The sequence below is a fragment of the Hordeum vulgare genome, chromosome 2H, assembly GCF_904849725.1.
Source record: "Hordeum vulgare subsp. vulgare chromosome 2H, MorexV3_pseudomolecules_assembly, whole genome shotgun sequence".
Classification (NCBI taxonomy): Eukaryota; Viridiplantae; Streptophyta; class Magnoliopsida; order Poales; family Poaceae; genus Hordeum; species Hordeum vulgare.
Window position 1 is genome coordinate 576,705,686 of NC_058519.1, and position 18,943 is coordinate 576,724,628.

The window sequence follows — 18,943 nt, forward strand, 5'->3', positions numbered from 1 at the left end:
TTTTTGACGATTACTGTGTGACTTTTCCCACCGCGCTTGACACCCAACGACTAGTAGTAGTAGTAGTAGTAGTAGTAGTAGTAGTAGGGGCAAGCATAAGGAACAAATAGATAGTTGCATGTCGGATCCGATCATACCAGCACTAAAGCACCGGATCCCATCAGAACTCCGAAGTTAAGCGTGCTTGGGAGAGAGTAGTACTAGGATGGGTGACCTCCTGGGAAGTCCTCGTGTTGCATTCCCCTTTTTAAATATATTTTTGCGCCACGTGACAAGGATGACGCGAGACCGTGATCTATATGACCTCATTTTCTTATTTTTGACGATTACTGTGTGACTTTTCCCACCGCGCTTGACACCCAACGACTAGTAGTAGTAGTAGTAGTAGTAGGGGCAAGCATAAGGAACAAATACATAGTTGCATGTCGGATGCGATCATACCAACACTAAAGCACCGGATCCCATCAGAACTCCGAAGTTAAGCGTGCTTGGGCGAGAGTAGTACTAGGATGGGTGACCTCCTGGGAAGTCCTCGTGTTGCATTCCCCTTTTTAAATATATTTTTGCGCCACGTGACAAGGATGACGCGGGAGCGTGATCTATATGACCTCATTTTCTTATTTTTGACGATTACTGTGTGACTTTTCCCACCGCGCTTGACACCCAACGACTAGTAGTAGTAGTAGTAGTAGTAGTAGTAGTAGTAGTAGTAGTAGGGCAAGCATAAGGAACAAATAGATAGTTGTGTTGGGGAACGTCGCAAGGGAAACAAAAAATTTCCTACGCGCACGAAGACCTATCATGGTGATGTCCATCTACGAGAGGGGATGAGTGATCTACGTACCCTTGTAGATCGTACAGCAGAAGCGATTAGAGATCGCGGTTGATGTAGTGGAACGTCCTCACGTCCCTCGATCCGCCCCGCGAACAATCCCGCGATCAGTCCCACGATCTAGTACCGAACGGACGGCACCTCCGCGTTCAGCACACGTACAGCTCGACGATGATCTCGGCCTTCTTGATCCAGCAAGAGAGACGGAGAGGTAGAAGAGTTCTCCGGCAGCGTGACGGCGCTCCGGAGGTTGGTGATGATCTCGTCTCAGCAGGGCTCCGTCCGAGCTCCGCAGAAACGCGATCTAGAGGGAAAACTATGGAGGTATGTGGTCGGGCAGCCGTGAGAAAAGTCGTCTCAAATCAGCCCTAAAACCTCCGTATATATAGGTGGGAGGGAGGGGAGGAGGCAGCCTCAAAACCTAAAGGTTTGGCCGAAATTGGAGGTGGAGGAGTCCTACTCCAATCCTACTTGGAGTAGGATTCCACCTTCCCACTTGGAAACTCTTTCCACCTTGTGTTTTTTCCTTCTCAAACCTTATGGGCCTTAGTGGGAACTTATTCCAGCCCACTAGGGGCTGGTTTATCTCTTCCCATAGCCCATGAGACCCCTTGGGGCGTGACACCCCTCCCGATGGTCCCCGGCACCCCTCCCGGCACTCCCGGTACACTACCGATGAGCCCGAAACTTTTCCGGTAATGCACGAAAACCTTCCGGTAACCAAATGAGGTCATCCTATATATCAATCTTCGTTTCCGGACCATTCCGGAAACCCTCGTGACGTCCGTGATCTCATCCGGGACTCCGAACAACATTCGGTAACCAACCATATAACTCAAATACGCATAAAACAACGTCGAACCTTAAGTGTGCAGACCCTGCGGGTTCGAGAACTATGTAGACATGACCCGAGTGACTCCTCGGTCAATATCCAATAGCGGGACCTGGATGCCCATATTGGATCCTACATATTCTACGAAGATCTTATCGTTTGAACCTCAGTGCCAAGGATTCATATAATCCCGTATGTCATTCCCTTTGTCCTTCGGTATGTTACTTGCCCGAGATTCGATCGTCAGTATCCGCATACCTATTTCAATCTCGTTTACTGGCAAGTCTCTTTACTCGTTCCGTAATACAAGATCCCGCAACTTACACTAAGTTACATTGCTTGCAAGGCTTGTGTGTGATGTTGTATTACCGAGTGGGCCCCGAGATACCTCTCCGTTCACACGGAGTGACAAATCCCAGTCTTGATCCATACTAACTCAACTAACACCTTCGGAGATACCTGTAGAGCATCTTTATAGTCACCCAGTTACGTTGCGACGTTTGATACACACAAAGCATTCCTCCGGTGTCAGTGAGTTATATGATCTCATGGTCATAGGAATAAATACTTGACACGCAGAAAACAGTAGCAACAAAATGACACAATCAACATGCTACGTCTATTAGTTTGGGTCTAGTCCATCACATGATTCTCCTAATGATGTGATCCCGTTATCAAGTGACAACACTTGCCTATGGCCAGGAAACCTTGACCATCTTTTGAACAACGAGCTAGTCAACTAGAGGCTTACTAGGGACAGTGTTTTGTCTATGTGTCCACACAAGTATTGTGTTTCCAATCAATACAATTATAGCATGGATAATAAACGATTATCATGAACTAAGAAATATAATAATAACTAATTTATTATTGCCTCTAGGGCATATTTCCAACAGTCTCCCACTTGCACTAGAGTCAATAATCTAGTTCACATCACCATGTGATTCCAATGAATCCAACACCCATATAGTTATGGGGTCTGATCAAGTCTTGCTCGTGAGAGAGGTTTTAGTCAACGGTTCTAAAACTTTCAGATTCGTGCGTTCTTTACAAATCTTTATGTCATCTTATAGATGCTGCTACTACGTGCTATTCGAAAATGCTCCAAATATCTACTCTACTATATGAATCCGTTTCACTACTCATAGTTATCCGGATTAGTGTCAAAGCTTGCATTGACGTAACCCTTTACGACAAACTCTTTAACCACCTCCATAATCGAGAAAAATTCCTTAGTCCAATAGTTACTAAGGATAAATTTCGACCGCTGCTAGTGATTCAATCATGGATCACTCTCTGTACCTCTCAACATACTTTGAGTCAAGGCACACTTCAGGTGCGGTACACAGCATGGCATACTTTAGATTCTACGGCTAAGGCATAGAAGACGACCTTCGTCTATTCTCTTTATTCTGCCGTGGTCGGGTTTTGAGTCTTACTCAAATTCACACCTCACAACGCAACCAAGAACTCCTTCTTTGCTGGTCTATTTTGAACTCTTTCAAAAACTTGTCAAGGCATGCATCTTGTTGAAACTTCTATTAAGCGCTTTCGATCTATCTCCATAGATCTTTGATGCTCAACGTTCAAGTAGCGTAATCCAGGTACTCCTTTGAAAACTTCTTTCAAACAACCTTGTATGCTTTACAGAAATTCTACATTACTTCTGATCCACAATATGTCAACCGCATATACCTATCAGAAATTCTATAGTGCTCCCACTCACTTCTTTGGAAATACAAGTTTCTCATAAACCTTGTACAAACCCAAAATCTTTGATCATCTCATCAAAGTGTATATTCCAACTCCGAGATGCTTGCACCAGTCCATTGAAGGATTACTGGAGCTTGCATACTTGCTAGTATCTTTAGGATCGACAAAACCTTCTGGTTGTATCACATACAATGTTTGCTCAAGGAAACCGTCGAGAAAACAATGTTTTGACATCCTACGTGCAATATTTCATAAATAATGCATCAACAACTAACATAATTCTAACAGACTTTTAGCATCGCTACGAGTGAGAAAGTCTCATCATAGTCAACTGTTTGATCTTATCGAAAACATCTTTGCGACAAGTCGAGCTTTTCTTAATAGTGACTTATCACCATCATCGTCTGTCTTCTTTTAAAGATCCATCTTTACTCAATAGTCTTATGACCATCAAGTAGTTCTTTTAAAGTCTACACTTTGTTTTCATACATGGATCCTCTCTCGGATTTCATGGCTTCCAGCCATTTGTCGGAATCTGGGCCCACCATCGCTTTCTCCATAACTCGTAGGTTCACTGTTGCTCAACAACATGACCTCCAAGACAGGGTTACCGTACTACTCTGCAGCAGTACGCGACCTTGTCGACCTACGAGGTTTATAGTGACTTGATTCGAAGCTCAATGATCACCATCATCAGCTTCCACTTCAATTGGTGTAGGCGCCACAGGAACAACTTCCTGCGCCCTGCTACACACTGGTTGAAGTGATGGTTCAATAACCTCATCAAGTTCTACTACCCTCCCACTCAATTCTTTCGAGAGAAACCTTTCCTCGAGAAAGGATCCGTTTCTAGAAACAAACACTTTGCTTTTGGATCTGAGATAGGAGATGTATCCAACTGTTTTGGATATCCTATGAAGATGCATTTGTCCGCTTTGGGTTCGAGCTTATCATACTGAAACTTTTTCACATAAGTGTCGAAGCCCCTAACTTTCAAGAAACGACAGTTTAGATTTCTCTAAACCTCAGTCTATACTGTGTCATCTCAACGGAAATACGAGGTGCCCTATTTAAAGTGAGTGTGGTTGTCTCTAATGCATAACCCATAAACGATAGTGGTAATTCGATAAAAGATATCATAGTATGCACCATATCAAATAGTGTGTGGCTATGACGTTCAGACACATCATCACACTATGATGTTCCAGGTGGCATGAACCGCGAAACAATTTCCACATTGTCTTAACTGTGTACCAAAACTCGTAACTCAGATATTCATTTCTTATGATCATATCGTAGACAGTTTGTCCTCTTGTTACGACGATCTTCACTCTGAAACGGATTTGAACTTTTCAACATTTCAGACTTGTGATTCATTAAGTAAATATTCCTGTATCTACTCAAATCATCAGTGAAGTAAGAACATAATGATATCTACTGCGTGCCTCAGTACCTATTGGACTGCATACATCAAAATGTATCACTTCCAACAAGTTACTATCTTATTTCATCTCAATGAAAACAAGGCCTTGCTCATGTGGTATGATTTGCATGTCACTAGTGATTCGAAATCAGGTGAGTACAAAGATCCATCAGCATGGAGCCTCTTCATGCAATTTATACTAACATGACTCAAGCGGCAGTGCCACAAGTAAGTGGTACTATCATCATTAACTCGTATCTTTTGGCACTAATATTATGAACATGTGTAATACTACGATCGAGATTCAATAAACCATTGAAGGTGAATATTCAAGAAAATAGAGTAACCATTATTCTCTTTAAATGAATAATCGTATTGCAACAAAACACGATCCAATCATGTTCATGCTTAACGCAAGCACCAAATAACAATTAGTTAGGTTTAACACCAATCCCGATGGTAGAGCGGGCGCGCGACGTTTCATCATATCAACCTTGGAAACACTTCCAACACGTATCGTCACCTCGCCTTTAGCTAGTCTCCGTTTATGCCGTAGCTTTCATTTCGTGTTACTAATCACTTAGCAACCGAACCGGTATCCAATACCCTCATGCTACTAGGAGTACTAGTAAAGTACACATCAACATCATGTATATCAAATACACTTCTTTCGACTTTTGCCAGCCTTCTTTATCTACCAAGTATCTAGAGTTGCTCCGCCTCAGTGACTGTTCCCCTCATTATAGAAGCACTTAGTCTCGGGTTTGGGTTTAATCTTGGGTCTCTTCATTAGTGCAGCAACTGTTTTGCCGTTTCACGAAGTATCCCTTCTAGCCCTTGCCTTTGTTGAAACTTAGTGGTTTTACAAACCATCAACTATTGACGCTCCTTCTTGATTTCTACTTTCGCAGTGTCAAACATCACGAATCGCTCAAGGATCATTGTATCTATCCTTGATATGTTATAGTTCATCACGAAGCTCTCACAGCTTGGTGGCAGTGACTTTTGGAGAACCATCACTATGTCATCTGGAAGATTAACTCCCACTTGATTCAAGTGTTTGTCGTACTCAGACAATCTGAGCACACGCTCAACGATTGAGCTTTTCTCACTTACTTTGTGGACAAAGAATCTTGTTGGAGGTCTCGTACCTCTTAACAAGGGCACAAGCATGAAATCATAATTTCATCTCTTTAGAACATCACTTATGTTCCGTGACGTTTCAAAACGTCTTCGGCGCCTTGCTTCTGAGCCATTAAGTATTTTGCACTGAACTATCATGTAGTCATCAGAAACGTGTATGTCGGATGTTCACAGCATCCACAGACGACGCTCGAGGTGTAGCACACCAAGTGGTGCATTAAGGACATAAGCCTTCTGCGCAGCAACGAGGACAATCCTCTGCAAAGTTTGCTACTATCAACTTTCAACTAAATTTTCTCTAGGAACATATAAAAACAGTAGAGCTATAGCGCAAGCTACATCGTAATTCGCAAAGACCATTAGACTATGTTCATGACAATTAGTTCAATTAATCATATTACTTAAGAACTCCCACTCAAAAAGTACATCTCTCTAGTCATTTGAGTGGTACATGATCCAAATCCACTATCTCAAGTCCGATCATCACGTGAGTCGAGAATAGTTTCAGTGGTAAGCATCTCTATGCTAATCATATCAACTATACGATTCATGCTCGACCTTTCGGTCTCATGTGTTCCGAGGCCATGTCTGCACATGCTAGTCTCGTCAAGCTTAACCCGAGTGTTCGGCGTGTGCAACTGTTTTGCACCCGTTGTATGTGAACGTTGAGTCTATCACACCCGATCATCACGTGGTGTCTCGAAACGAAGAACTGTCGCAACGGTGCACAGTCGGGGAGAACACAATTTCGTCTTGAAATTTTAGTGAGAGATCACCTCATAATGCTACCGTCGTTCTAAGCAAAATAAGGTGCATAAAAGGATTAACATCACATGCAATTCATAAGTGACATGATATGGCCATCATCACGTGCTTCTTGATCTCCATCACCAAAGCAGCGGCACGATCTTCTTGTCACCGGCGCCACACCATGATCATCCATCAACGTGTTGCCATCGGGGTTGTCGTGCTACTTATGCTATTACTACTAAAGCTACATCCTAGCAAAATAGTAAACGCATCTGCAAGCACAAACGTTAGTATAAAGACAACCCTATGGCTCCTGCCGGTTGCCGTACCATCGACGTGCAAGTCGATATTTCTATTACAACATGATCATCTCATACATCCAATATATCACATCACATCGTTGGCCATATCACATCACAATCATACCCTGCAAAAACAAGTTAGACGTCCTCTAATTTTGTTGTTGCATGTTTTACGTGGTGACCGAGGGTATCTAGTAGGATCGCATCTTACTTACGCAAACACCACAACGGAGATATATGAGTTGCTATTTAACCTCATCCAAGGACCTCCTCGGTCAAATCCGATTCAACTAAAGTTGGAGAAACAATCACTTGCCAGTCATCTTTGAGCAAAGGGGGTTACTCGTAACGATGAAACCAGTCTCTCGTAAGCGTACGAGTAATGTCGGTCCAAGCCGCTTCAATCCAACAATACCGCGGAATCAAGAAAAGACTAAGGAGGGCAGCAAAACGCACATCACCGCCCACAAAAACTTTTGTGTTCTACTCGAGAAGACATCTACGCATGAACCTAGCTCATGATGCCACTGTTGGGGAACGTCGCAAGGGAAACAAAAATTTTCCTACGCGCACGAAGACCTATCATGGTGATGTCCATCTACGAGAGGGGATGAGTGATCTACGTACCCTTGTAGATCGTACAGCAGAAGCGATTAGAGATCGCGGTTGATGTAGTGGAACGTCCTCACGTCCCTCGATCCGCCCCGCGAACAATCCCGCGATCAGTCCCACGATCTAGTACCGAACGGACGGCACCTCCGCGTTCAGCACACGTACAGCTCGACGATGATCTCGGCCTTCTTGATCCAGCAAGAGAGACGGAGAGGTAGAAGAGTTCTCCGGCAGCGTGACGGCGCTCCGGAGGTTGGTGATGATCTCGTCTCAGCAGGGCTCCGTCCGAGCTCCGCAGAAACGCGATCTAGAGGGAAAACTATGGAGGTATGTGGTCGGGCAGCCGTGAGAAAAGTCGTCTCAAATCAGCCCTAAAACCTCCGTATATATAGGTGGGAGGGAGGGGAGGAGGCAGCCTCAAAACCTAAAGGTTTGGCCGAAATTGGAGGTGGAGGAGTCCTACTCCAATCCTACTTGGAGTAGGATTCCACCTTCCCACTTGGAAACTCTTTCCACCTTGTGTTTTTTCCTTCTCAAACCTTATGGGCCTTAGTGGGAACTTATTCCAGCCCACTAGGGGCTGGTTTATCTCTTCCCATAGCCCATGAGACCCCTTGGGGCGTGACACCCCTCCCGATGGTCCCCGGCACCCCTCCCGGCACTCCCGGTACACTACCGATGAGCCCGAAACTTTTCCGGTAATGCACGAAAACCTTCCGGTAACCAAATGAGGTCATCCTATATATCAATCTTCGTTTCCGGACCATTCCGGAAACCCTCGTGACGTCCGTGATCTCATCCGGGACTCCGAACAACATTCGGTAACCAACCATATAACTCAAATACGCATAAAACAACGTCGAACCTTAAGTGTGCAGACCCTGCGGGTTCGAGAACTATGTAGACATGACCCGAGTGACTCCTCGGTCAATATCCAATAGCGGGACCTGGATGCCCATATTGGATCCTACATATTCTACGAAGATCTTATCGTTTGAACCTCAGTGCCAAGGATTCATATAATCCCGTATGTCATTCCCTTTGTCCTTCGGTATGTTACTTGCCCGAGATTCGATCGTCAGTATCCGTATACCTATTTCAATCTCGTTTACTGGCAAGTCTCTTTACTCGTTCCGTAATACAAGATCCCGCAACTTACACTAAGTTACATTGCTTGCAAGGCTTGTGTGTGATGTTGTATTACCGAGTGGGCCCCGAGATACCTCTCCGTTCACACGGAGTGACAAATCCCAGTCTTGATCCATACTAACTCAACTAACACCTTCGGAGATACCTGTAGAGCATCTTTATAGTCACCCAGTTACGTTGCGACGTTTGATACACAGAAAGCATTCCTCCGGTGTCAGTGAGTTATATGATCTCATGGTCATAGGAATAAATACTTGACACGCAGAAAACAGTAGCAACAAAATGACACGATCAACATGCTACGTCTATTAGTTTGGGTCTAGTCCATCACATGATTCTCCTAATGATGTGATCCCGTTATCAAGTGACAACACTTGCCTATGGCCAGGAAACCTTGACCATCTTTTGAACAACGAGCTAGTCAACTAGAGGCTTACTAAGGACAGTGTTTTGTCTATGTGTCCACACAAGTATTGTGTTTCCAATCAATACAATTATAGCATGGATAATAAACGATTATCATGAACTAAGAAATATAATAATAACTAATTTATTATTGCCTCTAGGGCATATTTCCAACAAGTTGCATGTCGGATGCGATCATACCAGCACTAAAGCACCGGATCCCATCAGAACTCCGAAGTTAAGCGTGCTTGGGCGAGAGTAGTACTAGGTGTTGCATTCCCCTTTTTAAATATATTTTTGCGCCACGTGACAAGGATGACGCGGGACCGTGATCTATATGACCTCATTTTCTTATTTTTGACGATTACTGTGTGACTTTTCCCACCGCGCTTGACACCCAACGACTAGTAGTAGTAGTAGTAGTAGTAGTAGGGGCAAGCATAAGGAACAAATAGATAGTTGCATGTCGGATGCGATCATACCAGCACTAAAGCACCGGATCCCATCAGAATCCGAAGTTAAGCGTGCTTGGGCGAGAGTAGTACTAGGATGGGTGACCTCCTGGGAAGTCCTCGTGTTGCATTCCCCTTTTTAAATATATTTTTGCGCCACGTGACAAGGATGACGCGGGAGCGTGATCTATATGACCTCATTTTCTTATTTTTGACGATTACTGTGTGACTTTTCCCACCGCGCTTGACACCCAACGACTAGTAGTAGTAGTAGTAGTAGGGGCAAGCATAAGGAACAAATAGATAGTTGCATGTCGGATGCGATCATACCAGCACTAAAGCACCGGATCCCATCAGAACTCCGAAGTTAAGCGTGCTTGGGCGAGAGTAGTACTAGGATGGGTGACCTCCTGGGAAGTCCTCGTGTTGCATTCCCCCTTTTAAATATATTTTTGCGCCACGTGACAAGGATGACGCGGGAGCGTGATCTATATGACCTCATTTTCTTATTTTTGACGATTACTGTGTGACTTTTCCCACCGCGCTTGACACCCAACGACTAGTAGTAGTAGTAGTAGTAGGGGCAAGCATAAGGAACAAATAGATAGTTGCATGTCTGATGCGATCATACCAGCACTAAAGCACCGGATCCCATCAGAACTCCAAAGTTAAGCGTGCTTGGGCGAGAGTAGTACTAGGATGGGTGACCTCCTGGGAAGTCCTTGTGTTGCATTCCCCTTTTTAAATATATTTTTGCGCCACGTGACAAGGATGACGCGGGACCGTGATCTATATGACCTCATTTTCTTATTTTTGACGATTACTGTGTGACTTTTCCCACCGCGCTTGACACCCAACGACTAGTAGTAGTAGTAGTAGTAGTAGTAGTAGTAGTAGTAGGGGCAAGCATAAGGAACAAATAGATAGTTGCATGTCGGATGCGATCATACCAGCACTAAAGCACCGGATCCCATCAGAACTCCGAAGTTAAGCGTGCTTTGGCGAGAGTAGTACTAGGATGGGTGACCTCCTGGGAAGTCCTCGTGTTGCATTCCCCTTTTTAAATATATTTTTACGCCACGTGACAAGGATGACGCGGGAGCGTGATCTATATGACCTCATTTTCTTATTTTTGACGATTACTGTGTGACTTTTCCCACCGCGCTTGACACCCAACGACTAGTAGTAGTAGTAGTAGTAGGGGCAAGCATAAGGAACAAATAGATAGTTTCATGTCGGATGCGATCATACCAGCACTAAAGCACCGGATCCCATCAGAACTCCGAAGTTAAGCGTGCTTGGGCGAGAGTAGTACTAGGATGGGTGACCTCCTGGGAAGTCCTCGTGTTGCATTCCCCTTTTTAAATATATTTTTGCGCCACGTGACAAGGATGACGCGGGACCGTGATCTATATGACCTCATTTTCTTATTTTTGACGATTACTGTGTGACGTTTTCCACCGCACTTGACACCCAACGACTAGTAGTAGTAGTAGTAGTAGTAGTATTAGTAGTAGTAGTAGGGGCAAGCATAAGGAACAAATAGATAGTTGCATGTCGGATGCGATCATACCAGCACTAAAGCACCGGATCCCATCAGAACTCTGAAGTTAAGCGTGCTTGGGCGAGAGTAGTACTAGGATGGGTGACCTCCTGGGAAGTCCTCGTGTTGCATTCCCCTTTTTAAATATATTTTTGCGCCACGTGACAAGGATGACGCGGGAGCGTGATCTATATGACCTCATTTTCTTATTTTTGACGATTACTGTGTGACTTTTCCCACCGCGCTTGACACCCAACGACTAGTAGTAGTAGTAGTAGTAGGGGCAAGCATAAGGAACAAATAGATAGTTGCATGTCGGATGCGATCATACCAGCACTAAAGCACCGGATCCCATCGGAACTCCGAAGTTAAGCGTGCTTGGGCGAGAGTACTACTAGGATGGGTGACCTCCTGGGAAGTCCTCGTGTTGCATTCCCCCTTTTAAATATATTTTTGCGCCACGTGACAAGGATGACGCGGGAGCGTGATCTATATGACCTCATTTTCTTATTTTTGACGATTACTGTGTGACTTTTCCCACCGCGCTTGACACCCAACGACTAGTAGTAGTAGTAGTAGTAGTAGTAGTAGGGGCAAGCATAAGGAACAAATAGATAGTTGCATGTCGGATGCGATCATACCAGCACTAAAGCACCGGATCCCATCAGAACTCCGAAGTTAAGCGTGCTTGGGCGAGAGTAGTACTAGGATGGGTGACCTCCTGGGAAGTCCTCGTGTTGCATTCCCCTTTTTAAATATATTTTTGCGCCACGTGACAAGGATGACGCGGGAGCGTGATCTATATGACCTCATTTTCTTATTTTTGACGATTACTGTGTGACTTTTCCCACCGCGCTTGACACCCAACGACTACTAGTAGTAGTAGTAGTAGGGGCAAGCATAAGGAACAAATAGATAGTTGCATGTCGGATGCGATCATACCAGCACTAAAGCACCGGATCCCATCAGAACTCCGAAGTTAAGCGTGCTTGGGCTAGAGTAGTACTAGGATGGGTGACCTCCTGGGAAGTCCTCGTGTTGCATTCCCCTTTTTAAATATATTTTTGCGCCACGTGACAAGGATGACGCGGGAGCGTGATCTATATGACCTCATTTTCTTATTTTTGACGATTACTGTGTGACTTTTCCCACCGCGCTTGACACCCAACGACTACTAGTAGTAGTAGTAGTAGTAGGGGCAAGCATAAGGAACAAATAGATAGTTGCATGTCGGATGCGATCATACCAGCACTAAAGCACCGGATCCCATCAGAACTCCGAAGTTAAGCTTGCTTGGGCGAGAGTAGTACTAGGATGGGTGACCTCCCGGGAAGTCCTCGTGTTGCATTCCCCTTTTTAAATATATTTTTGCGCCCCGTGACAAGGATGACGCGGGAGCGTGATCTATATGACCTCATTTTCTTATTTTTGACGATTACTGTGTGACTTTTCCCACCGCGCTTGACACCCAACGACTAGTAGTAGTAGTAGTAGTAGTAGTACTAGTAGTAGTAGGGGCAAGCATAAGGAACAAATAGATAGTTGCATGTCGGATGCGATCATACCAGCACTAAAGCACCGGATCCCATTAGAACTCCGAAGTTAAGCGTGCTTGGGCGAGAGTAGTACTAGGATGGGTGACCTCCTGGGAAGACCTCGTGTTGCATTCCCCTTTTTAAATATATGTTTGCGCCACGTGACAAGGATGACGCGGGAGCGTGATCTATATGACCTCATTTTCTTATTTTTGACGATTACTGTGTGACTTTTCCCACCGCGCTTGACACCCAACGACTAGTAGTAGTAGTAGTAGTAGTAGTAGTAGGGGCAAGCATAAGGAACAAATAGATAGTTGCATGTCGGGTGCGATCATACCAGCACTAAAGCACCGGATCCCATCAGAACTCCGAAGTTAAGCGCGCTTGGGCGAGAGTAGTACTAGGATGGGTGACCTCCTGGGAAGTCCTCGTGTTGCATTCCCCTTTTTAAATATATTTTTGCGCCACGTGACAAGGATGACGCGGGACCGTGATCTATATGACCTCATTTTCTTATTTTTGACGATTACTGTGTGACTTTTCCCACCGCGCTTGACACCCAACGACTAGTAGTAGTAGTAGTAGTAGGGGCAAGCATAAGGAACAAATAGATAGTTGCATGTCGAATGCGATCATACCAGCACTAAAGCACCGGATCCCATCAGAACTCCGAAGTTAAGCGTGCTTGGGCGAGAGTAGTACTAGGATGGGTGACCTCCTGGGAAGTCCTCGTGTTGCATTCCCTTTTTAAATATATTTTTGCGCCACGTGACAAGGATGACGCGGGAGCGTGATCTATATGACCCCATTTTCTTATTTTTGACGATTACTGTGTGACTTTTGCCACCGCGCTTGACACCCAACGACTAGTAGTAGTAGTAGTAGTAGTAGTAGTAGTAGTAGGGGCAAGCATAAGGAACAAATAGATAGTTGCATGTCGGATGCGATCATACCAGCACTAAAGCACCGGATCCCATCAGAACTCCGAAGTTAAGCGTGCTTGGGCGAGAGTAGTACTAGGATGGGTGACCTCTTGGGAAGTCCTCGTGTTGCATTCCCCTTTTTAAATATATTTTTGCGCCACGTGACAAGGATGACGCGGGACCGTGATCTATATGACCTTATTTTCTTATTTTTGACGATTATTGTGTGACTTTTTCCACCGCGCTTGACACCCAACGACTAGTAGTAGTAGTAGTAGTAGTAGTAGTAGTAGGGGCAAGCATAAGGAACAAATAGATAGTTGCATGTCGGATGCGATCATACCAGCACTAAAGCACCGGATCCCATCAGAACTTCGAAGTTAAGCGTGCTTGGGCGAGAGTAGTACTAGGATGGGTGACCTCTTGGGAAGTCCTCGTGTTGCATTCCCCTTTTTAAATATATTTTTGCGCCACGTGACAAGGATGACGCGGGACCGTGATCTATATGACCTCATTTTCTTATTTTTGACGATTACTGTGTGACTTTTCCCACCGCGCTTGACACCCAACCACTAGTAGTAGTAGTAGTAGTAGGGGCAAGCATAAGGAACAAATAGATAGTTGCATGTCGGATGCGATCATACCAGCACTAAAGCACCGGATCCCATCAGAACTCCGAAGTTAAGCGTGGAAGTCCTCGTGTTGCATTCCCCTTTTTAAATATATTTTTGCGCCACGTGACAAGGATGACGCGGGACCGTGATCTATATGACCTCATTTTCTTATTTTTGACGATTACTGTGTGACTTTTCCCACCGCGCTTGACACCCAACGACTAGTAGTAGTAGTAATAGGGGCAAGCATAAGGAACAAATAGATAGTTGCATGTCGGATGCGATCATACCAGCACTAAAGCACCGGATCCCATCAGAACTCCGAAGTTAAGCGTGCTTGGGCGAGAGTAGTACTAGGATGGGTGACCTCCTGGGAAGTCCTCATGTTGCATTCCCCTTTTTAAATATATTTTTGCGCCACGTGACAAGGATGACGCGGGAGCGTGATCTATATGACCTCATTTTCTTATTTTTGACGATTAGTGTGTGACTTTTTCCACCGCGCTTGACACCCAACGACTAGTAGTAGTAGTAGTAGGGGCAAGCATAAGGAACAAATAGATAGTTGCATGTCTGATGCGATCATACCAGCACTAAAGCACCGGATCCCATCAGAACTCCGAAGTTAAGCGTGCTTGGGCGAGAGTAGTACTAGGATGGGTGACCTCCTGGGAAGTCCTCGTGTTGCATTCCCCTTTTTAAGTATATTTTTGCGCCACGTGACAAGGATGACGCGGGACCGTGATCTATATGACCTCATTTTCTTATTTTTGACGATTACTGTGTGACTTTTCCCACCGCGCTTGACACCCAACGACTAGTAGTAGTAGTAGTAGTAGTAGGGGCAAGCATAAGGAACAAATAGATAGTTGCATGACGGATGCGATCATACCAGCACTAAAGCACCGGATCCCATCAGAACTCCGAAGTTAAGCGTGCTTGGGCGAGAGTAGTACTAGGATGGGTGACCTCCTGGGAAGTCCTCGTGTTGCATTCCCCTTTTTAAATATATTTTTCGCCACGTGACAAGGATGACGCGGGAGCGTGATCTATATGACCTCATTTTCTTATTTTTGACGATTACTGTGTGACTTTTCCCACCGCGCTTGACACCCAACGACTAGTAGTAGTAGTAGTAGCGGCAAACATAAAGAACAAATAGATAGTTGCATGTCGGATACGATCATACCAGCACTAAAGCACCGGATCCCATCAGAACTCCGAAGTTAAGCGTGCTTGGGCGAGAGTAGTACTAGGATGGGTGACCTCCTGGGAAGTCCTCGTGTTGCATTCCCCTTTTTAAATATATTTTTGCGCCCCGTGACAAGGATGACGCGGGACCGTGATCTATATGACCTCATTTTCTTATTTTTGACGATTACTGTGTGACTTTTCCCACCGCGCTTGACACCCAACAACTAGTAGTAGTAGTAGTAGTAGTAGGGGCAAGCATAAGGAACAAATAGATAGTTGCATGTCGGATGCGATCATACCAGCACTAAAGCACCGGATCCCATCAGAACTCCGAAGTTAAGCGTGCTTGGGCGAGAGTAGTACTAGGATGGGTGACCTCCTGGGAAGTCCTCGTGTTGCATTCCCCTTTTTAAATATATTTTTGCGCCACGTGACAAGGATGACGCGGGACCGTGATCTATATGACCTCATTTTCTTATTTTTGACGATTACTGTGTGACTTTTTCCCACCGCGCTTGACACCCAACGACTAGTAGTAGTAGTAGTAGTAGTAGTAGTAGTAGTAGTAGGGGCAAGCATAAGGAACAAATAGATAGTTGCATGTCGGATGCGATCATACCAGCACTAAAGCACCGGATCCCATCAGAACTCCGAAGTTAAGCGTGCTTGGGCGAGAGTAGTACTAGGATGGGTGACCTCCTGGGAAGTCCTCGTGTTGCATTTCCCTTTTTAAATATATTTTTGCGCCACGTGACAAGGATGACGCGGGAGCGTGATCTATATGACCTCATTTTCTTATTTTTGACGATTACTGTGTGACTATTTCCACCGCGCTTGACACCCAACGACTAGTAGTAGTAGTAGTAGGGGCAAGCATAAGGAACAAATAGATAGTTGCATGTCGGATGCGATCATACCAGCACTAAAGCACCGGATCCCATCAGAACTTCGAAGTTAAGCGTGCTTGGGCGAGAGTAGTACTAGGATGGGTGAGCTCCTGGGAAGTCCTCGTGTTGCATTCCCCTTTTTAAATATATTTTTGCGCCACGTGACAAGGATGACGCGGGAGCGTGATCTATATGACCTCATTTTCTTATTTTTGACGATTACTGTGTGACTTTTTCCACCGCGCTTGACACCCAACGACTAGTAGTAGTAGTAGTAGTAGTAGTAGGGGCAAGCATAAGGAACAAATAGATAGTTGCATGTCGGATGCGATCATACCAGCACTAAAGCACCGGATCCCATCAGAACTTCGAAGTTAAGCGTGCTTGGGCGAGAGTAGTACTAGGATGAGTGACCTCCTGGGAAGTCCTCGTGTTGCATTCCCCTTTTTAAATATATTTTTGCGCCACGTGACAAGGATGACGCGGGACCGTGATCTATATGACCTCATTTTCTTATTTTTGACGATTACTGTGTGACTTTTCCCACCGCGCTTGACACCCAACGACTAGTAGTAGTAGTAGTAGTAGGGGCAAGCATAAGGAACAAATAGATAGTTCCATGTCGGATGCGATCATACCAGCACTAAAGCACCGGATCCCATCAGAACTACGAAGTTAAGCGTGCTTGGGCGAGAGTAGTACTAGGATGGGTGACCTCCTGGGAAGTCCTCGTGTTGCATTCCCCTTTTTAAATATATTTTTCGCCACGTGACAAGGATGACGCGGGAGCGTGATCTATATGACCTCATTTTCTTATTTTTGACGATTACTGTGTGACTTTTCCCACCGCGCTTGACACCCAACGACTAGTAGTAGTAGTAGTAGCGGCAAACATAAAGAACAAATAGATAGTTGCATGTCGGATGCGATCATACCAGCACTAAAGCACCGGATCCCATCAGAACTCCGAAGTTAAGCGTGCTTGGGCGAGAGTAGTCCTAGGATGGGTGACCTCCTGGGAAGTCCTCGTGTTGCATTCCCCTTTTTAAATATATTTTTGCGCCCCGTGACAAGGATGACGCGGGACCGTGATCTATATGACCTCATTTTCTTATTTTTACGATTACTGTGTGACTTTTCCCACCGCGCTTGACACCCAACAACTAGTAGTAGTAGTAGGGGCAAGCATAAGGAACAAATAGATAGTTGCATGTTGGATGCGATCATACCAGCACTAAAGCACCGGATCCCATTAGAACTCCGAAGTTAAGCGTGCTTGGGCGAGAGTAGTACTAGGATGGGTGACCTCCTGGGAAGTCCTCGTGTTGCATTCCCCTTTTTAAATATATTTTTGCGCCACGTGACAAGGATGACGCGGGAGCGTGATCTATATGACCACATTTTCTTATTTTTGACGATTACTGTGTGACTTTTCCCACCGCGCTTGACACCCAACGACTAGTAGTAGTAGTAGTAGTAGTAGTAGGGGCAAGCATAAGGAACAAATAGATAGTTGCATGTCGGATGCGATCATACCAGCACTAAAGCACCAGATCCCATCAGAACTCCGAAGTTAAGCGTGCTTGGGCGAGAGTAGTACTAGGATGGGTGAGAGAGTAGTACTAGGATGGGTGACCTTCTGGGAAGTCCTCGTGTTGCATTCCCCTTTTTAAATATATTTTTGCGCCACGTGACAAGGATGACGCGGGAGCGTGATCTATATGACCTCATTTTCTTATTTTTGACGATTACTGTGTGACTTTTCCCACCGCGCTTGACACCCAACGACTAGTAGTAGTAGTAGTAATAGGGGCAAGCATAAGGAACAAATAGATAGTTGCATGTCGGATGCGATCATACCAGCACTAAAGCACCGGATCCCATCAGAACTCCGAAGTTAAGCGTGCTTGGGCGAGAGTAGTACTAGGATGGGTGACCTCCTGGGAAGTCCTCATGTTGCATTCCCCTTTTTAAATATATTTTTGCGCCACGTGACAAGGATGACGCGGGAGCGTGATCTATATGACCTCATTTTCTTATTTTTGACGATTAGTGTGTGACTTTTTCCACCGCGCTTGACACCCAACGACTAGTAGTAGTAGTAGTAGGGGCAAGCATAAGGAACAAATAGATAGTTGCATGTCTGATGCGATCATACCAGCACTAAAGCACCGGATCCCATCAGAACTCCGAAGTTAAGCGTGCTTGGGCGAGAGTAGTACTAGGATGGGTGACCTCCTGGGAAGTCCTCGTGTTGCATTCCCCTTTTTAAGTATATTTTTGCGCCACGTGACAAGGATGACGCGGGACCGTGATCTATATGACCTCATTTTCTTATTTTTGACGATTACTGTGTGACTTTTCCCACCGCGCTTGACACCCAACGACTAGTAGTAGTAGTAGTAGTAGTAGGGGCAAGCATAAGGAACAAATAGATAGTTGCATGACGGATGCGATCATACCAGCACTAAAGCACCGGATCCCATCAGAACTCCGAAGTTAAGCGTGCTTGGGCGAGAGTAGTACTAGGATGGGTGACCTCCTGGGAAGTCCTCGTGTTGCATTCCCCTTTTTAAATATATTTTTCGCCACGTGACAAGGATGACGCGGGAGCGTGATCTATATGACCTC

At 45.1% G+C, this 18,943-nt stretch overlaps 31 non-coding genes and 2 pseudogenes across 31 annotated transcripts; all 33 read left to right on the top strand.

Annotated features, from left to right (window-relative positions):
• The first annotated feature begins 123 nt into the window (after nucleotides 1-123).
• LOC123432566 lies at nucleotides 124-242 on the top strand. Its single transcript, XR_006624143.1, has one exon. It is a non-coding gene; the product is annotated as a 5S ribosomal RNA (ribosomal RNA).
• Nucleotides 243-427: 185 nt separating this feature from the next.
• LOC123437416 lies at nucleotides 428-546 on the top strand. The gene has a single exon (XR_006628597.1). It is a non-coding gene; the product is annotated as a 5S ribosomal RNA (ribosomal RNA).
• An 8,802-nt stretch (nucleotides 547-9,348) lies between these two features.
• LOC123433467 lies at nucleotides 9,349-9,441 on the top strand (annotated as a pseudogene).
• A 188-nt stretch (nucleotides 9,442-9,629) lies between these two features.
• Nucleotides 9,630-9,747, top strand: LOC123431758. The gene has a single exon (XR_006623345.1). It is a non-coding gene; the product is annotated as a 5S ribosomal RNA (ribosomal RNA).
• Nucleotides 9,748-9,929: 182 nt separating this feature from the next.
• On the top strand, nucleotides 9,930-10,048 carry LOC123434027. Its single transcript, XR_006625319.1, has one exon. It is a non-coding gene; the product is annotated as a 5S ribosomal RNA (ribosomal RNA).
• Nucleotides 10,049-10,230: 182 nt separating this feature from the next.
• On the top strand, nucleotides 10,231-10,349 carry LOC123438769. Its single transcript, XR_006629892.1, has one exon. It is a non-coding gene; the product is annotated as a 5S ribosomal RNA (ribosomal RNA).
• Nucleotides 10,350-10,549: 200 nt separating this feature from the next.
• Nucleotides 10,550-10,668, top strand: LOC123437805. The gene has a single exon (XR_006628973.1). It is a non-coding gene; the product is annotated as a 5S ribosomal RNA (ribosomal RNA).
• A 182-nt stretch (nucleotides 10,669-10,850) lies between these two features.
• On the top strand, nucleotides 10,851-10,969 carry LOC123434028. The gene has a single exon (XR_006625322.1). It is a non-coding gene; the product is annotated as a 5S ribosomal RNA (ribosomal RNA).
• Nucleotides 10,970-11,172: 203 nt separating this feature from the next.
• Nucleotides 11,173-11,291, top strand: LOC123435787. Its single transcript, XR_006627034.1, has one exon. It is a non-coding gene; the product is annotated as a 5S ribosomal RNA (ribosomal RNA).
• Nucleotides 11,292-11,473: 182 nt separating this feature from the next.
• On the top strand, nucleotides 11,474-11,592 carry LOC123438167. The gene has a single exon (XR_006629326.1). It is a non-coding gene; the product is annotated as a 5S ribosomal RNA (ribosomal RNA).
• Nucleotides 11,593-11,783: 191 nt separating this feature from the next.
• On the top strand, nucleotides 11,784-11,902 carry LOC123434029. Its single transcript, XR_006625323.1, has one exon. It is a non-coding gene; the product is annotated as a 5S ribosomal RNA (ribosomal RNA).
• Nucleotides 11,903-12,084: 182 nt separating this feature from the next.
• On the top strand, nucleotides 12,085-12,203 carry LOC123437202. Its single transcript, XR_006628395.1, has one exon. It is a non-coding gene; the product is annotated as a 5S ribosomal RNA (ribosomal RNA).
• A 185-nt stretch (nucleotides 12,204-12,388) lies between these two features.
• LOC123438086 lies at nucleotides 12,389-12,507 on the top strand. The gene has a single exon (XR_006629247.1). It is a non-coding gene; the product is annotated as a 5S ribosomal RNA (ribosomal RNA).
• Nucleotides 12,508-12,707: 200 nt separating this feature from the next.
• Nucleotides 12,708-12,826, top strand: LOC123434921. The gene has a single exon (XR_006626188.1). It is a non-coding gene; the product is annotated as a 5S ribosomal RNA (ribosomal RNA).
• A 191-nt stretch (nucleotides 12,827-13,017) lies between these two features.
• LOC123437983 lies at nucleotides 13,018-13,136 on the top strand. The gene has a single exon (XR_006629142.1). It is a non-coding gene; the product is annotated as a 5S ribosomal RNA (ribosomal RNA).
• A 182-nt stretch (nucleotides 13,137-13,318) lies between these two features.
• LOC123436032 lies at nucleotides 13,319-13,437 on the top strand. Its single transcript, XR_006627270.1, has one exon. It is a non-coding gene; the product is annotated as a 5S ribosomal RNA (ribosomal RNA).
• Nucleotides 13,438-13,633: 196 nt separating this feature from the next.
• On the top strand, nucleotides 13,634-13,752 carry LOC123434983. Its single transcript, XR_006626245.1, has one exon. It is a non-coding gene; the product is annotated as a 5S ribosomal RNA (ribosomal RNA).
• A 194-nt stretch (nucleotides 13,753-13,946) lies between these two features.
• On the top strand, nucleotides 13,947-14,065 carry LOC123437151. The gene has a single exon (XR_006628347.1). It is a non-coding gene; the product is annotated as a 5S ribosomal RNA (ribosomal RNA).
• Nucleotides 14,066-14,507: 442 nt separating this feature from the next.
• On the top strand, nucleotides 14,508-14,626 carry LOC123437544. The gene has a single exon (XR_006628718.1). It is a non-coding gene; the product is annotated as a 5S ribosomal RNA (ribosomal RNA).
• A 179-nt stretch (nucleotides 14,627-14,805) lies between these two features.
• Nucleotides 14,806-14,924, top strand: LOC123435608. Its single transcript, XR_006626852.1, has one exon. It is a non-coding gene; the product is annotated as a 5S ribosomal RNA (ribosomal RNA).
• Nucleotides 14,925-15,109: 185 nt separating this feature from the next.
• On the top strand, nucleotides 15,110-15,228 carry LOC123434030. The gene has a single exon (XR_006625324.1). It is a non-coding gene; the product is annotated as a 5S ribosomal RNA (ribosomal RNA).
• A 178-nt stretch (nucleotides 15,229-15,406) lies between these two features.
• On the top strand, nucleotides 15,407-15,525 carry LOC123437692. Its single transcript, XR_006628868.1, has one exon. It is a non-coding gene; the product is annotated as a 5S ribosomal RNA (ribosomal RNA).
• A 185-nt stretch (nucleotides 15,526-15,710) lies between these two features.
• On the top strand, nucleotides 15,711-15,829 carry LOC123434031. The gene has a single exon (XR_006625325.1). It is a non-coding gene; the product is annotated as a 5S ribosomal RNA (ribosomal RNA).
• A 201-nt stretch (nucleotides 15,830-16,030) lies between these two features.
• On the top strand, nucleotides 16,031-16,149 carry LOC123435404. The gene has a single exon (XR_006626656.1). It is a non-coding gene; the product is annotated as a 5S ribosomal RNA (ribosomal RNA).
• Nucleotides 16,150-16,328: 179 nt separating this feature from the next.
• Nucleotides 16,329-16,447, top strand: LOC123432116. The gene has a single exon (XR_006623714.1). It is a non-coding gene; the product is annotated as a 5S ribosomal RNA (ribosomal RNA).
• A 188-nt stretch (nucleotides 16,448-16,635) lies between these two features.
• LOC123431793 lies at nucleotides 16,636-16,754 on the top strand. Its single transcript, XR_006623377.1, has one exon. It is a non-coding gene; the product is annotated as a 5S ribosomal RNA (ribosomal RNA).
• A 182-nt stretch (nucleotides 16,755-16,936) lies between these two features.
• LOC123438301 lies at nucleotides 16,937-17,055 on the top strand. Its single transcript, XR_006629452.1, has one exon. It is a non-coding gene; the product is annotated as a 5S ribosomal RNA (ribosomal RNA).
• Nucleotides 17,056-17,233: 178 nt separating this feature from the next.
• Nucleotides 17,234-17,352, top strand: LOC123437272. The gene has a single exon (XR_006628462.1). It is a non-coding gene; the product is annotated as a 5S ribosomal RNA (ribosomal RNA).
• Nucleotides 17,353-17,527: 175 nt separating this feature from the next.
• On the top strand, nucleotides 17,528-17,646 carry LOC123435046. The gene has a single exon (XR_006626308.1). It is a non-coding gene; the product is annotated as a 5S ribosomal RNA (ribosomal RNA).
• A 188-nt stretch (nucleotides 17,647-17,834) lies between these two features.
• On the top strand, nucleotides 17,835-17,976 carry LOC123433188 (annotated as a pseudogene).
• Nucleotides 17,977-18,158: 182 nt separating this feature from the next.
• Nucleotides 18,159-18,277, top strand: LOC123437545. Its single transcript, XR_006628719.1, has one exon. It is a non-coding gene; the product is annotated as a 5S ribosomal RNA (ribosomal RNA).
• A 179-nt stretch (nucleotides 18,278-18,456) lies between these two features.
• On the top strand, nucleotides 18,457-18,575 carry LOC123435609. Its single transcript, XR_006626853.1, has one exon. It is a non-coding gene; the product is annotated as a 5S ribosomal RNA (ribosomal RNA).
• A 185-nt stretch (nucleotides 18,576-18,760) lies between these two features.
• LOC123434033 lies at nucleotides 18,761-18,879 on the top strand. Its single transcript, XR_006625328.1, has one exon. It is a non-coding gene; the product is annotated as a 5S ribosomal RNA (ribosomal RNA).
• Nucleotides 18,880-18,943: the final 64 nt, after the last annotated feature.